This window comes from Octopus sinensis, linkage group LG17 (assembly GCF_006345805.1).
Source record: "Octopus sinensis linkage group LG17, ASM634580v1, whole genome shotgun sequence".
NCBI lineage: Eukaryota > Metazoa > Mollusca > Cephalopoda > Octopoda > Octopodidae > Octopus > Octopus sinensis.
The window spans coordinates 57,425,388-57,442,528 of NC_043013.1; positions in this window are offsets into that span (position 1 = coordinate 57,425,388).

Sequence of the window (17,141 nt, forward strand, 5' to 3'; positions counted from 1 at the left end):
AGAGAATTACAAATAACATAAAAGTTCTGACACAGCTGTATTTTGATATTGAAGAACTTCAACATAAAAGAGAAAATATTTGAATATCGCAACAGTCTCAGAACTAAACCACCAGAACAGTTAATCCTTCAAACCTTTTATCTCGTCTAATTTACTTGTCATTTTCTTGATCATAGCAGAACGTATTAAGATGTGAAGAGGAGTTTTGAAAACAACGTGATTTTGATAGATGATTCATTGAATGATAAGATCTATTTAATGGGACATTATTTTTATTTGCTGTAAATAACACAGGGTCCTAATGCTTCAGTAGTTTCACGAGCAATGATATTGGTTTACTGAGTTTCTGTGTGGCTGAAGATCTTTGAAAAATCTGCTTCACGTTAAATATTAACTTCCTCAAATCCTCCGAGAATTAAGCTTCTTGTAAATAACAATCAGTGAGGCAGTTATTTTCTTTTCGTACACTGGTCGGGTATAAGAAGGGGGGGGGACTCGATGCAGCAAATACGCACAATGGCAGTAATTCAAATAGTATGAGATTTAGTCTAATGCATAATGTATTTTCTACGCGTCCTGAATCCTCTCATATTTCAATGAACGAGGAATAGATGGGAATGGAAGAGGATGAGAAGGAGTAGAAGCAGGAGGAGGAGGCAGAGGAGACGAGGCAGAGGAGATGAGGCAGAGGAGGAGCTTAAAATCTCTGATTGTTTATATAGCCTGATGAGCTGATGTAGATAGCATCCAGTTTGAACACCTTTTGGCCTGCAGTAAAAACACAGGCCAGGAGAAAACCCTAGAAAAGTGTGATTCTAGACAGGAAAGACTGAGAAAATATTTAGTGCAATATTTGGATATATAAAAGAAATATACGATAGAAGAAGAAGAAGAAGAAGAAGAAGAAGAAGAAGAAGAAGAAGAAGAAAGAGGTACTTTATGTATAATGGAAGTAAGTATGGGAGAAGTATGTCTCAATTCAGAGTCAGTTGTTTAAAGGTATATGAGGGAGAGAAAGAGAAGGTCAAAGTGTTGAGTAGCTTTCTTTTGAATAAAGTGATATATGTATGAGCAGAGCAGCACCTATGACCCCTCCCCACTTCTACCCAGTTATGTGAAATATTTCGTGGTCGTTACGAAGAGTATATCGTTCGACTATGAAGAAGCCTGCTTTGTTAAAGATATCCATCTGTGAAGACAATGAGATGTCATGGGATGCTGTGAGATGAAGCAATTTTAACAAGTTTGCATTATTGTTTAGACGTGTGTAAGCTGTAATTTGGTACACCTATGATTAAAAGACACTTCAGGTATGACCATCCTGCCTATTGGTCACACTTAATATCTGTAGTATCAATTCATCCAATAAGTCAGTGTTTTAAAACGATGAGTCGTGATTTGAGGGAGATTTGGCTCCAATGTCTCGCAAGCCCTCACAGAGGCTCCCCTTGTCGGCCTGGTGCAGTTGTTTTAGTTATATGTTGTTTAAGTGAAAGGAAAGTGTAAGGCAGTAAAATTTCCCTCACAAGTTGACGTGTCTTTGTTTTGTTGAGGGGAAACTAAATCGTCATATTTTTAACACTTTTCAGATCTTTATGAAGATATAAATGTCTCGTATAGACGCCAAGCTGTGTGCAGAGAGCTGGCGGCAATCGAATGTTGTTTGGCTACCGTATTGGTTTGAAGGAGGTTAAAAGTAAAGCAATAGTGGGTAAAGGGTTAATATGCAGAGGGATATTATAAAAGGCATAAAGGAATTTTTGAAGTAGATAACTGTTGATTAAATATTTGACAGATTCAGCAGTCTTAATCATTAGAAATATAGGAATGGCTTGGTACGAAACTTCTGCTTCTAAAATGCAGACAGATTTAAACTATAGTACATCAACTTAACTGGTATGTTCCATGCTGATACAGATAAAAGTGTAAATTAGTAAATTCTCCGTGGCTTTGTTGCAGAGAATTAGATCTCTGATTCTTGTACACACACACACACACACACACAAAATGCACAAAACACAAACACAACACACACACACACCACACACACACACACAAAATGCACAAAACACAAACACAACACACACACACACACACACGTGCATATGCATGTCAATGAGTGGTGTAGCATTCTCTTCACTCATTGTCTTCGTTTCTTAATGTCACACAATCCAAAGAAATTTATTAACTGTTATTTCGGTCTTTGGGTGTATTTAGGTTTCCCCTTGCAACTATGGCTTCCAGTTAAATTCGGCAGCTCGGTGAGTTTTGATGGCAGTGCTGCAGGCTTCATACAGCATCCAACAACATATTTCAGCTTTCAATTGTAAAGAAGAGCAACTTAAAAGAGGATAGATGGCCATCACTATTATCGCCGTAATATTGACATAAAGTGGTAGAAAATAATTTTAATGTCATGTCAAGATATCCGTGATACAAACATTCCCTCTTAAACCTCACACATATCTACGAATAAAAACTTATAATCATATTAGTTTTACTAACAACTTTATATTTATTTCGGCTATTCACAAACTTCAGTCGTTCGAAATTAGTTTCTTGTCATTTCATTTTTTTAATAGTGTAGCTTCTGTAGAGTGTATTCTGTACTAAATAATTTCATAATGAAACATTAATGACATAAAGTCATAATAAAGGCAAGATAAATGATTCGAATCAGCGAAACTAGAATAAATTCTAATGAAAATCCATATATGAAATATTCATAAATACCGTTAGAAGTTTTAACATATGGCATACACGTGCATCATAAATTTAGCAGAAGTAAATTATCGACACAACAGTTCACTGCTACTTGTATTTGTTGGGGAATAAAGTATGAGGTTGGTGACAGTTGCAGGTGTTAGTAGAGTAATAAGATTTCTTCAACTATGAGGTTATTGTGTGATGAACTCATAATGCGCCGTATGGAAAGATGGCGGAGGCGGCCGCCAGAAGCAGGAGAGCTCAACTAAATGAATTACATATATTTTGTATCAGCGTCGCCCTCACTCGACAAGCTAGAAGTTGCAACGAAATTCCTTCACATCGCATTATCTCTTATGATAAAAGGCAGATTTTCTCTGCCTGTTCCCATGTTTCTTTTTAATACAATTCTACAATATAGAATTTCTTCAATTGGAATTTACCTATGATTTTTCCAAGTAGATTCGATTGGATCATGGCATGTAAAGTTTTTTTCAATTTGACCCCCAATTAAGCAAAAATTCGAGAAAACTGAATATTTTACGATTTGCATCTCTCATTTCAAGTGGTTTACTCCTGCTATTACCACCACATTTTCTCCTACTTTCTCTTTGCAAGTGTGAAACTATTAAAGTGAAAGTATTATATAACAGGGATGAGCCATTAATACTGGTCATCGTTTTTGCTAGAGGAAGATCCGCTATGGTATTTTATGCTACACCACTGGTTTTCAATTCTTATTAATCAAATTAATATTCAGGTTTTCACCCTTATTATGTGTGTGTGTGTATTAGCAATTCGTATAAAATTGCATCAATGACTTGAACTTGAAGAAGTGGTTTCACATAAATGGCGATAAATTAAAAAGGTTTGTTGTTATTATTATTACTGTTTGACTATTGTAATCACGTTTGTTGGTTCCTCGTCAGGGAAACGTTGTTGTGTTGCATTTGTTAAATAATTGTAAACCATAACCCTCCCCCTTTCGGAGAAGGGGCTTTGGTTATTGTTTAAAAATTGAATTGTGTCCCTGTTTGGGGAAATTGACAATATTTTCACCGTCTTTACGGAAGCATTTTTGTTAAAATGCCTTCCATAGAAGAAAGTCCAAAAATGAATTTCGCTGCAGCCGTACACTTCTATACAAGAGGGAGGACAAGATCCAATTGATCGAAATTGCAAGAGACGGGCCTACAATTCCAGTCTGTTATATATTTTGAGTATTGTTATCACTAGCGATATCAAGATATAACTTTGTATTTTGTATTTTATGTGTAGATGTACATGTACTTTGTACACACATATATATACACATATATACATGCATAATATATCTACCCATACACACATATGCACACACACACACACACATATACATAGGGGCAGGTGTGGCTGTGTGGTAACAAACTACATTCGAAGATACTGTACTTGATATGGGCGGTAGTGCCTTGCCGGTCTATGGCCTACCTTCAACAAATCGGGAAGGCACAAACACTCTCTCTTCACATTTGCTGCGTGAGACATGTTTTAATGTTGACGAGCTTGTCGTGTACATAGCCGACAATGAGCCAAAGCTCCTTCAAGAATAGAAGTTCGCTTACAACTCCGTTGTTAATTCAGTCCGGGCCAAAGCTGGGAGGATTTGTTTCCTGGACGCTCCTGGGGGCAATGGGAAAACTTTTGTCAACAAATTAACATTGGCTGAGATTAGGCGAACACAAGGCATTGCCCTAGCTGTGCTATCATCTGGAATTGCGGCTACTTTCTGGCCAGGCGGCAGGACAGCTCATTGTTAAAACGCCTTCTGATCTCAGAGATGCAGTGTTCCCAGATCTACAAGCTAATTATCAGAATATGGATTGGATTGGCCAAAGGGCTATTCTGGCCCCGAGGAATAAAACTGTTCACCATATTAATGATGAAAGGCTAAAACTCATTCCTAGGGATGTCTATGTATATAAGTCTATCGATACAACTCCTGATGTCATCAGCTATCCAATAGAGGTACTCAATTCCTTTGAGCCCCCCGGACTACCACCACACATTCTCAAACATAAAGTTGGTGCCCCTATAATGCTCATTAGAAATTTGGTTCCCCCAAAACAATGCAATGGCACACGTTTGATCGTTAAGTCCTTATCTCTCAATCTGATTGAGGCCACCATTATCACATGGTGCGGTCGAGGCAACGTTGTGCTCATACCTAGGATGCATCTTTTCCCATCAGGAGCAGACCTACCTTTCATATTTCGGAGGTGCAATTTCCCAGTAAGGCCATGTTTCGCAATGTCAATTAACAAAGCGCAGGGTCAAACACTGTCTGTGGCGGGAATACATTTGGGAGAGCCATGTTTCTCTCATGGTCAGCTTTATGTTGCCTGCTCGCGTGTCGGCAGCAACAGTGATGCTTTCGCATTCGTTCCACAACGAAAAACAAAAAACATTGTGTACAAGGAGGTTTTATAGGATTACTATGTTTATAGGATTACTATTTTCGAACACGTTAGTATTTCACTTACATACGACTCTCTATGATGGCATTTACATTTTTAGGCGTTTCATGACATTAATTCGCACTTAACCATCACCTGTCCTTCGCTCACCTCTATTTCTATCCATTCATCACCAAACCACCAGCCTCATCTTCTATATCCAACGTACATGACACATCTACCCCCTACATCTACACTCTCACTGTTAAAGTTTACATAAGCGATAACACGATCGCAACATACACTTGGGAAACTAAGCAACAGATCATTTTATACGACAACAAATTTAATCATAACGCCCATCAATGAAAACATCTCCACCACTGTGTTGTGATTCATCTATTCAACACCACTACAGTCTTGCCGGTCTGACATATGGTGAATAGATGCTATTGTTCTATATTTTATAAATTACCCATATTTACTTACCCATGCTTCATTCCCCTCTTGCCTACATAGGGTATCCATTCGCTTTTAACACAGCATGAAGTTTTGTAATAGCACATCCGCTGCCGTTCGTGCAAAACGAAGAGACCCTTTTCACCTGCGAACGTTTTACACCGCCTTCCACGACTATCAAATTCTTACAATTATGAGAACAATAACATGGCTCTTTTCAAGGCAACCTCGCATTCAATTCTTACACCATTCTACGAGGGGGTAGGAACCCCTTTACACGGCTTTCTATACACTTACAAATACATTCATTCGCCGTAAACTTATATCAATATTTGCCTGAATAATCATCATAATTCAGTGCAATCATTAACAGTACTTTCAAGCAATTCAGCCCCGAGCATCGCCGGGCAATTCTGCTAGTTCTGTTATAAAATAAGACGGACGCAAATGATAACAAAGTCCATAGATTATATACAGTTAAAGATGGCACGACCCACACTGACATACTTTAAATGATATGTTTATGGTGGACCAAATGCTAATTAGTAAGAAGGGACAAAATTTCATTGGAGAGAAGTCACGAAACACTCTTTCATACTTTCTCTTTCTTATATATATATATATATATATATATATATATATATATATACGTGTGTGTGTGTACATATAAATGAATGAATGAATGCATGTTTGTATACAACGACCAACATGTATATGTATACACACACACACACATATATATATATATATATGTAAGTGTACACATGCACATCATCATCATTTCGCGTCCGTTTCCCTCACTGGTATGGGTAAGATGGTTTGACTGGAACTGGTAAACCGGAGAGCTGCACCAAGCTCCAGCTGTTTTGGTTTTGTGTCTATGATTGGATACCCTTCCTAACGCCAACCACTCCACTAAGTTTACTAGCTGTCTTCTATCTGTCACTGGCACTGGTGCCTTCCATATGTCACTGGCGCTGGCCACGACTACGATTCCAGTTACCTTCACATATCTTCTCGAGCGCAGCAAATCGCCGACAGTGTCGGTCTCTTGTCATCGCCTCCTTGAGACTAAACAACAGAAGAACATATTTCACCAATTCATCCTCCTGAGTCTACGCCTTCCACAGGTTCCATCTACAGTGAGAGACTGATAAAACCTTACGCAGCCGTCCTCGTCTAAACGCATCACAAGGCCATAATAGCTTCATTTCTTTGGAGATTTCGCATTCCCTCTGCAGTCACAGCATATGTTTCTCTGCCATGTAGCGTGCTTGGCTGTTCGCACGCAGGCATCATACAATATGCCATTCACTCTGAGAGAGAGGCTGTTTGTTACCAACAATTGTACTCAATCCTATTGCAGCTTCAACACTTTCTAAGGCAACTGGAAATGCCATACAAGATTGATGTCTTGCAAAAAAGCATCCTTATAGGCACAACGCACATCTTAAGGAAAGTATTATCTGTCTGCAGTCCTTGTTGTGACTTGATAGATGACTATAGTCTCCGGACAATTTTTACCTACACTGTGTTACGAAGGAATAATAATAATAATAATAATAATGATAATAATAATGATATGTAAAAGAACGCAACAAAATACAAACTACATGTTCCCTCATCAACGTATTCAACAGTAAACACTAGGTTACTGAAGTAATCAATAAATAAAAGCTAATAAAGAGATGCAATGATATAATCGATCAGACCAATCAGAAACTCAGCAAGAATGCACGCCTACAACTCTGAATACAGACATGCTGCAAAACCAAATTGTATTAGTTCACGCCTGTGGATGGTAATAAAATGAAACTTAAGTTATTAAATAAACATTCAGCTTCTATAAACATTATACTCTAAAACTTGTATTGAATATTTGTCTCTCATTTCTTCGACACATTCGAATATTTGAATTGTGTGTGTGTGTGTGTGTATGTGTTTTTGTTTGCTGCATGTGTGTGTGTGTATATATATATATATTTATATATATATATATATATATATATATATATATATATATGTGTGTGTGTGTGTGTACATAATTCCTATATGCATATATATGTATATACACATGACAACACCTAAACAGACATATATACACCCTCTTACTTCATCGATTAAATCTAAAGGCTGCTCGTCGATGTTACTTCTTGATTTTAGTTTAATCCGTCTTTCTCTCTCTCTTTCTCTCACTCTCCCTCTCTCTCACACACACACGCGCACACACGCACACACAGACACACACACACACTTGTTAGCTGTCAGCATGTGTCTGTGTCTGTCTACTTAATGAGCTAGCTATATAAATATATCTGTGTGGGCGTACATACGTACATATATATATATATGTTTGGGAGTATATTATTACATTTTGTGTAGCAATATTTCCGAGTACAAACCAAAACATGTAACAAGAGACCGTCAGCAGAATTCTTCCGTTAATTTAGTGGTGATATTCTTGAAACTCCAGTCTTCTCTTGACTTATATTATTGATAGGAAATAGTCTTGTCTTTTCGTAGTTCTCGTGCAGTGCGGTCGTAATAGTCTATCAACCTTTGTTGTTTCACAGCTGACGTCAATAAAGTTGTTGTTGTTGTCGCCGTCGTCATTGCTTTCATGTTGTGTTGCTGCTGTTTAGGTTATTCTGTTGTTTAGAACAACATAAAGTAACCACGCCTTGACCTGTGCTTCACCTTGATCTGCTTACGATCAAATGAAACAACTTTCAGGCTCTGGCAAGAACAGAACTGAAGCCCTAAAAGCAATATCAGAGACAGCAGGGAGGTGTTCCAGTTGGATCTGGTCGAAGAGCAACAAAAATTACTTCCACACCGCTTGAGCGCAAAACTATTGTATTTTAATACTAAGGGAAGTGATTCTGAGCGAGTCTTTGTGTCATCGGCGAAACGTCTACGCTACCATGACAACCGACGATACGTCTTATTTAAATATAAGTTTGAAAGCCGAGTCAACGTAGTGGAATTACAACATTATGAAATCTCTTAGAATCTTAAATAAATGTCTCCGATATCCAAGTGGTTAAAACGTGTCAGCAGAAGGGCATCGAGGAGTCAAGTGGTGGATGCGGTCCGGACGCCTTAGAATGTAAGAAGTTAAGGGCTTCTAAGAAGCCCTTAACTTCTTACATTCTAAGACCTGCTGTTCAGCTTTCTTGAGTGTTTCTTACCACCGATCACGAAGAACCAATGCAACGTTAGGCAGAATATCGAAATCTACGTACCGTAAGAGGTTCTTTCTTTAGGGTATGATGCATACTGAAAAAATTAACTGCTATTTCTAATAGCTTGAATGACCACACAGAGGGCCCCCTACGCCTATTGGTTACTGCTACCACTTTTCCACAGATACATGTTTATGGCTATCACGTTATTCTAGTCTTCATCTCATATCTTTTATTTATCCTAACAGTAGATACTTCATTTAGAGAGTACAACATTTACTTCCCGTTTTCCCTGACTTTCACCGTTATTTATTCTGTTATATGGCAGAGATATACTGATTAAATTTCTCTTCATATTGAGTTTCTTTTGTTGTAATCAAAATATTCTGCTTTCACATTCTATCGATGGAATCATATTTATTGGGTATGTTCTTCTGGTTTTATTTTTCAAATTTATTCTCCAAGAGAGAGAATAGCACGTTTACTGGAAATCTGAATATAACAGGGTTGTCATGTATTTATGTATGAATGTATGTATGTATGTACGTATGTACGTATGTATGTATGTATGTATGAATGTATGTATGTATGTATGTATGTATTTATGTATTTATCTATGTATGTATTGATGGATGGATGGATGGATGGATGCACGTATGCATATGTGCAGATTTGTATGCCTTGTTGTATGCATGTGTTGTCATGCTTATAGTTTCATATCGAGACGTACTCAGATATTTAAATCATAAATTAGTGGAAGGTTTTACAGATTTTTGTATGTTTGTTATGCGTGCATGCATGTATGTGTCTTCGTATGTATTTATGCATTTCTGTGTTTCTATGTATTTATGCATGTGTGTGTGAGTATATATGTGTTTCTATGTATACATTCATATATGTATGTTTGTATGTATGAATATATATATAAATGTGTGTGTGTGTATGTATGTAAATATGCATGTTGAATGTAAATATGTACCTATAGCGGGAGTACAGAAACTAAATTTCTCCTTAGTCCAAAATAAACGCTTCATTCCTCCAAACGTAGACGAAACGTTCGCCCCCACCGGTCAGCCGACCTCTGCAGAGGTAAATAACTTGTTTTTGCCTCGTAAAACAATTTTAATTCTGACGTGTTAACACCGGACTGTGATTTCTTTTCTATGTTCTACTCCGTTTGCCGTATATTAGAAATGTATAGATATCCTGAATCTGTTGTGTGTTTGTTATCACTGTTGGTGGCTATCATATTTGCAATATTATCATATCGCATGGTAAGGTCGTACCTGGTAGATATAAGACGAGAGCGATGACGATATGAATGATATTTTATAGACAAGTGCGTCATAATCGATATCTCAGAACATTTGGAGAAATTCAAATCCATTTTACTGATCAAGTACCTCTGTCCGCCTCTCAAACAGCAAAGTTATATCTACCTTGCACAGGCCTACAAGAGGTTAGCTATTTCAGAGTTAGTATTCTCTAGACTTCAGTATATCTAACTTTACACATGAGATGAATGTTTCGCTGCCAAATTTCAAGTTATTCCAACACTCCTTGGGTCAAATGGAACAGTTGTTTACTCAGAGTAGTTAAGGAGGATTTATCGACCTATTCTCATGAAAATCCTTAATTTCATTGCAGAATACGCGCTGTTTGGGGGATGTTGTCTAAGTGATATATGATGCATGACTTAAAAGTCGTTTGGATTGAACTTATATCTCTGCCTCTAGCCTCCAGCTTAGCTTAAATCTTGTCGAATTAGCAACGGCGATTAATATCTCCTTAGTCGTGATGTCTAAGTTATCAATCTTCTCAAATCCTTAGTCTTATATTTCAAATGTTTGAACCGGAACCGATACTGTGACACCATTACGGGGTCATATTGAATATAAACAGCGTTGACTACCCTACATTTCTAAATGAGATGAATTATTCTTTTGTTACTCTAGTTTCACTTACAGCCCCAACGTATGCAACCTTCTCATCAGTTCACCGATATTTGTAGCTTACTTAATTCGAGTAAGATAGTGAATTAGGTCAGTAGTATTCATAGTCCTTGCCTAGTCAACTGTTTTCCTTATTAAGAAATATGATAACTCACTCTAATGACACTCTTTTGCTATTAACTCTGAAGATGTTCAGATCAATTATAACTGCAATTTAGAATCGTAGGTTTTATTCGAATAAATCTTTAGACCGGTAGAAGACATAAATTTTCCTCTCCAAACAGCTTTACAGATAAACTGTTACACTGGAATATTCCAATAGATAAAACGCAATTCTCTTTGCGTTTTAGTGTTGTGTTAAATATGCTGCATTCAGCCTTTTAATGACATCAGCTACAACAGATGAAATCTAAGTGTAGTAACACTTGTACCCCGCCATGGAGGCAGTAGTTTTTGGCAATGTTGCTTCAGTTCTCTGTAGAAGCTTTTGATGTTGAAAAGGAGAGTGGCACTGACCCAGATGTTCTTTTTCGGTCCTGCCAGCTCAGTACTCATCATATCCTTTGTTTGGTAGGTGACTTCGACAAAATCATTTACACAAACTTGTATACAAATTATACTTAACAACACTTAAAAATGCTATGGGCCAGTAGCATTTATCATATGCGTTTATAGATTCTTAGGCGGGAGTCTTGTCCGAGAAACTGTCAGCCAGTCTGGTACGTCGAATTAAGTGTCCAGCTTTGTTTAAAAATGTTGATGCGTTTCTATGTAGAACCAGAGTTTCCTAAACTAATAACAGACAATCAGGTCTCTCCTAGTGATTTACCATTCTATAGTTTCGGAACAACTATCAGATGAGTTTGTCAGATGCATGTATTCATATATGTATGCATATATGATTTTAAGTATGTATGTATGTATGTATGTATGTATGTATATATGTATGTATGTATGGATGGATGGATGGATGGATGGATGTATGCATGTATGTATGTATGTATGTATGTATGTATGTATGTATGTGTATGCGCGTGTGTATATATGTGTGTATGCCGCTATCTATCAATGTACGTGTGCATTGAGACATCGATATATGTGCAAACGAAAGGAAATTTAAAGAGTCTATCGGTGTAAAGAAACTGAAAAGAAACAAGCAAGAAAAGTGTGTATATTTGTATATGGCATGAATGTGACTGCAAAGACATAGGAATGTGCAAGTCTTTGTATTTGTGTTGAATATTGAAATTCTCCATTCATTGTTTGTCCAAAGGTTACATTTACTGCGGGGCTAGTGTGAACGCTGTTTGCCATATATGTCACAAGTTCAATTTCTCTAAGAGGAAATCCAGTTTGAACCCGAAGCAAAATATATTGATCATTCTTTATTTAATTCTTTCATTGACGGAAAACATCGGATGTCACTTGCACTTTGCCGTTCTCTGGTTGACTTTTCAAGTAACAAAATACATTTACTTAGCAAAACCGAGGCAAGATTTTGATATATAATATTATTTTGAAGGAAATTTAAGAGCGTGGCATATTCTCACTTTAACTTACCTGTAAATGAGTTGTTATTGTTGTTGTTTGACTCCGATTCAAATCTGACTTATATGACGTTCCTTCCATGACAATCCTACATTTTCGCTGACATACGGGATCGAGAATTATCCTATCTAATGTTTCTCTAAAGTCAGATGATGGTTTTTTTTTTATTTAAGACGAATTTCCATGTTTTATTTAGCGCATGGAACGACTGCACACAAGCGCCCTTGTTGATTTAATTTACAAATTAAGCAAGGCGGCGATTTGGCACAATCGTTAGCATTCTGGGCGTTATTTCGTCCGTCTTTACGTTCTGAGTTCAAATTCCGCCGAGGTCGACCTTGCCTTTCAACCTATCGAAGTCGATCGAAAAAGTACCAGTGGAAGACTGAGGTCTGTGAAATAGACTTACCTCTCGCGAAATAGCCGGTCTTGTGCCAAAACTTGAAACCAATTTAAAAATAAAGTATTTCGCTAGGGGAAAGATGGTATGAGAGAAATCAAATTGATTTTGAAATAGAAAATAATATAATAATGAATACACAGACACACACACACACACACACACACATGCACACGCATACACACACACACACACACGCACACGCATACGCACATACACACACACACAAACGCAAAAACACACGATAGGTTTACGTGATAAATCTGATGAAGGTAAGCAAAATAGTTACAATGATCGCTGAAATATATTCAATGGTGACAGAATACGATGTTGCAGCTGATGACCAATTCTAAATCTCATACGAAAGTTTGCAGTAATGTTTGGAGTTGTTTTCTACGTGATCCGATGCGAATGCGGCAGTCAAATAGGCCACCCGTCAGATGCGAGTGCGGCAGTCAAATAGGCCACCCGTCAGATGCGAATGCGGCAGTCAAATAGGCCACCCGTCAGATGCGAATGCGGCAGTCAAATAGGCCACCCGTCAGATGCGAGTGCAGCAGTCAAATAGGCCACCGTCAGATGCGAATGCGGCAGTCAAATAGGCCACCCGTCAGATGCGAATGCGGCAGACAAATAGGCCACCCGTCAAATGCAAGTGCGGCAGTCAAATAGGCCACCCGTCAGATGCGAATGCGGCAGTCAAATAGGCCACCCGTCAGATGCGAGTGCGGAAGTCAAATAGGCCACCCGTCAGATGCAAGTGCGGCAGTCAAATACGCCACCCGTCAGATGCGAGTGCGGCAGTCAAATAGGCCACCCGTCAGATGCGAATGCATCAGTCAAATAGGCCACCCGTCAGATGCGAGTGCGGCAGTCAAATAGGCCACCCGTCAGATGCGAATGCGGCAGTCAAATAGGCCACCCGTCAGATGCGAGTGAGGCAGTCAAATAGGCCACCCGTCAGATGCGAGTGCGGCAGTCAAATAGGCCACCCGTCAGATGCGAATGAGGCAGTCAAATAGGCCACCCGTCACATGCGAGTGCGGCAGTCAAATAGGCCACCCTTCAGATGCGAATGCGGCAGTCAAATAGGCCACCCGTCAGATGCGAATGCGGCAGTCAAATAGGCCACCCGTCAGATGCGAATGCGGCAGTAAAATAGGCCACCCGTCAGATGTGAGTGCGGCAGTCAAATAGGCCACCCGTCAGATGCGAGTGCGGCAGTCAAATAGGCCACCCGTCAGATGCGAATGCGGCAGTCAAATAGGCCACACGTCAGATGCGAATGCGGCAGTCAAATACGCCACCCGTCAGATGCGAGTGCGGCAGTCAAATAGGCCACCCGTCAGATGCGAGTGCGGCAGTCAAATTGGCCACCCGTCAGATGCGAATGCGGCAGTCAAATAGGCCACACGTCAGATGCGAGTGCGGCAGTCAAATAGGCCACCCGTCAGATGCGAATGCGGCAGTCAAATAGGCCACCCGTCAGATGCGAGTGCGGCAGTCAAATAGGCCACCCGTAAGATGCGAGTGCGGCAGTCAAATAGGCCACCCGTCAGGTGCGAATGCGGCAGTCAAATAGGCCACCCGTCAGATGCGAGTGCGGCAGTCAAATAGGCCACCCGTCAGATGCGAGTGCGGCAGTCAAATAGGCCACCCGCAAGATGCGAATGCGGCAGTCAAATAGGCCACCCGTCAGATGCGAGTGCAGCAGTCAAATAGGCCACCCGTCAGATGCGAATGCGGCAGTCAAATAGGCCACCCGTCAGATGCGAGTGCGGCAGTCAAATAGGCCACCCGTCAGATGCGAATGCGGCAGTCAAATAGGCCACCCGTCAGATGCGAGTGCGGCAGTCAAATAGGCCACCCGTCAGATGCGAATGCGGCAGTCAAATAGGCCACCTGTCAGATGCGAGTGCGGCAGTCAAAGAGGCCTACCGTCAGATGCGAATGCGGCAGTCAAATAGGCCACCCGTCAGATGCGAGTGCGGCAGTCAAATAGTCCACCCGTCAGATGCGAGTGCGGCAGTCAAATAGGCCACCCGTAAGATGCGAGTGCGGCAGTCAAATAGGCCACCCGTCAGATGCGAATGCGGCAGTCAAATAGGCCACCCGTCAGATGCGAGTGCGGCAGTCAAATAGGCCACCCGTCAGATGCGAATGCGGCCGTCAAATAGGCCACCCGTCAGATACGAGTGCGGCGGTCAAATAGGCTACCCGTCAGATGCGAATGCGGCAGTCAAATAGGCCACCCGTCAGATGCGAGTGCGGCAGTCAAATAGGCCACCCGTCAGATGCGAATGCGGCGGTCAAATAGGGCACCCGTCAGATGCGAGTGCGGCAGTCAAATAGGCCACCCGTCAGATGCGAATGCGGCAGTCAAATAGGCCACCCGTCAGATGCGAATGCGGCGGTCAAATAGGCCACCCGTCAGATACGAGTGCGGCGGTCAAATAGGCCACCCGTCAGATGCGAATGCGGCAGTCAAATAGGCCACCCGTTAGATGCGAGTGCGGCAGTCAAATATGCCACCCGTCAGATGCGAATGCGGCAGTCAAATATGCCACCCGTCAGATGCGAATGCGTCGGTCAAATACGCCACCCGTCAGATACGAGTGCGGCGGTCAAATAGGCCACCCGTCGGATGCGAATGCGGCAGTCAAATAGGCCACCCGTTCGATGCGAGTGCGGCAGTCAAATATGCCACCCGTCAGATGCGAATGCGGCGGTCAAATAGGCCACCCGTCAGATACGAGTGCGGCGGTCAAATAGGCTACCCGTCAGATGCGAATGCGGCAGTCAAATAGGCCACCCGTCAGATGCGAGTGCGGCAGTTAAATAGGCCACCCGTCAGATGCGAATGCGGCGGTCAAATAGGCCACCCGTCAGATGCGAATGCGGCGGTCAAATTGGTCACCCGTCAGATACGAGTGCGGCGGTCAAATAGGCCACCCGTTCTTTATATAAATCCTACCTTCAGCATGCAGTTGCTTCTCCTTCAAATGACCGCCCTGTGTGGACTACACACCCAACCCTACCCCGTTGGTCCTAAGTGTTTCTTATGAATAAATGTTGATAAATCGGTCTGATTATTAGTGGGGAAGTAAAGGTAATCTGTGGGATAATTTGTATTTTCCTAAGGATATGACCCCATTTCTCTGATTTCTCACTCCATGTTCTCCTTCAATGCACAGAAGAAAAAAACCGGGATAGTGAAGTCTGAGGAACGTGAAGGCCAGTTGAAATTGCCGTAACAGAAGATTATTGCCTCTCCAAAGCACTACCATAGCAACTGCATTGTTTCTCTTGCGGTATGAGCAGTTGCCCCATCTTGCTGGAATCATGTATGAGGTTTACTTTGAATGGCCTTCACGTTCCCCAGACTTGACTAGCTCGGATTTTATCTTGTGGGAATACCTGAAAGAGAGGGCTGACGTCAACAAAACAGAGACCCTGGTGCAACTGAAGGAGAACATCAGTAAAGAAATCAGAGAAGTGGAGTCTGAAAGTATTGATGGTGTTACGGTGCAAGTTTTAGATCGAGTACATGCGTGCGAAGCCGAAGATGGCTCTAATTTAAGTGATGTCCTTTTTCATGTGTGATATGGGGGTGTTGCAAAATTTGACTTCTTCATATTAATTTCCATTATGTCCTTTATATTGTAGCAACATTTCATGCATTTATTTGTAAAGTTAAGTAAGTTATTAAAAATTAAAACCCATCAGTCACTTTTGGGACACCTTGTATACATACGTCCATGTATATATATATATATATATATATATACTTTATTTAAAGCAGCAGAAAATTCAACAAATTGTTGAATTTTCTGCTGCTTTAAACAAAGCATATTACTCTACCACTGGTATTTGAGTACTCTTTTTTCCACCTTGTTTCACATTTATGTGTTTACTCCGGTATATATATATATATATATATAATATATATATATATATATATATATATATGTATGCATGTATATGTATATATATATATACATATATATACACGTATGTGTGTGTGCGTATATGTGTATGCGTGTATTATGTATGTATTTATATATACATATATCTATGTAATTATATATGCATGTGCATATTTATATATATGACTACAAATACGCACACACATATATGATATTTTAAAATATCTTGGATGTGTAGAACATAAATTATGAATATAATATTTATGAAGTAATTTAAAGATTATCTTAAATTATACAATACATAGGAATTTAAGTTAATATATATTAGACATGATGTTTTAAAATGATTTATTTGTAAGATAATAAACATCTGGAAGTGATCTGTATGATATATTGTATAGGAGTTTTAAAATGACTTGAATTATGCAGAAGATACTTTATTAAAATTACATTTATGACATAATACATAATATATATTTTTAAACGTTGAAATTATGTTTTGTATGATAATATAAGATAACATAAATTAAGTA